The sequence below is a fragment of the Pinus tabuliformis genome, chromosome 6 (assembly GCF_031772625.1).
Source record: "Pinus tabuliformis cultivar Carrire ecotype Pingquan chromosome 6, CPIR1, whole genome shotgun sequence".
Lineage (NCBI taxonomy): Eukaryota > Viridiplantae > Streptophyta > Pinopsida > Pinales > Pinaceae > Pinus > Pinus tabuliformis.
The window spans coordinates 296,382,510-296,383,984 of record NC_142292.1 but is presented as its reverse complement, the minus strand read 5'-3'; positions in this window follow the sequence as shown (position 1 = coordinate 296,383,984).

Genomic DNA, 1,475 nt, shown 5'->3' with positions numbered 1-1,475 from the left:
AGTTGTGAGACCATAGGGAACCCAAGTGGTCCCAAACTAGGTCAAGGGTATGGATTTGATCGACCAAGGAGGGGGTTGACCTAATTAGGGAGGAGAAGAGGATCAAAGGACATAATCTCTTTGAGATTTGAATTCAATGATCCTAATGAGGACACTAGCCAAGGGAAAACTAGGGCAAGAAATGGTCCTCGAGTTAGGGATTGCTATATCTCGAGATCCCACCGTCGGATTTGCTTCAAATTTGGAGGGCCTCTAGAATAAACCTCAACTCAGTTGTTGACCAAAAATCGAAGTGCTTGGATGGCTAGATTGCGAGATAATTGATGCACCTATGTAGGCTAAGCCTAGAAAAAGAGGGAGGTGAAAAGAATAAGCGTTGAAAATGATCACTAATGGAGGATTAGTGCCTTGTCCTTTGGGAGAGATGGAGTCAAGGAGAATTTATGGTTTGGGAAGAATTCACCCAATCAAGGAGGCCTTCAACAACTTCGCATGGCATTTAGAGCATGAGAACAACTGCTGCAAGGACTTTATACTTCGGTTTGCAATAAATGATGACTTATCAAGATTATTTAACATAAATTATCTCTAGGAACATACATACATAGATGGCCCATGACATGATGCAACGCTATAAAGAACAAAAATTCCCACAATTTCATTAGAGCAATAGTAAATTTCAGACTTGTATAGCAAAAATCCCAGCAACATTTATGTGACAAAAGTAAATGACAAGAATAAGCATTAAAAGTGTGCTTACTTGTATAAAAGAGTATATCCAATCACCAAATTATGCCAATAATGAAGGTCCAAGAAAAGAGAGAGATATCCAAACATCAAAATTCGTCCATTACATCCAAAATCTTCCTCCAAAAGGAATAGCGAAAATCACAAGAGTCAAGAACCCAATTCAAGTGATGATGATCAAAATGATTCATCTCACTTCTATTTATACACTCTCTAATGAATTCAATTTAGCTAAATTAGCCTAATTTAGCCCCTATTATAAAATAATGTGCATAATAACGATACTTTTGGTGACAAGCCCACCAAATAGCTCAATAATGTAAAGGTAAGCCTCTCAATAGGGTCGAATGATCAACAAAGTGAGTCGTTGGGCCTTTGAGGAGGCCTAATGAAGTCCAAGGGGTGCCATGATGTAGAAATGGACTCCAAACATACTTAACAACGGGTTGGCCCCTTGTTTTCCAAGCAAGAGCCTGTGGTGCTCCAAAGTGGTTGTGGGGGCACAAGAACATCCTCATGGGTCTCCAAGTGGATCGAAAGTGCCTATAGACCATCTGTAAGGGCTAGGATGGTGATGTAATCCCTCCCTTTGCATCGGGAGACATCCTCTAGACCTTGGAACATCTGCCAAGTGTATGGTGCAAGTGTGGAGCCGGCTGGGCATGGTGAACCAAGTGCATCATCCTCATCCAAAAGGTGGAACACAAGCAATCGATGATTAGTGTTGG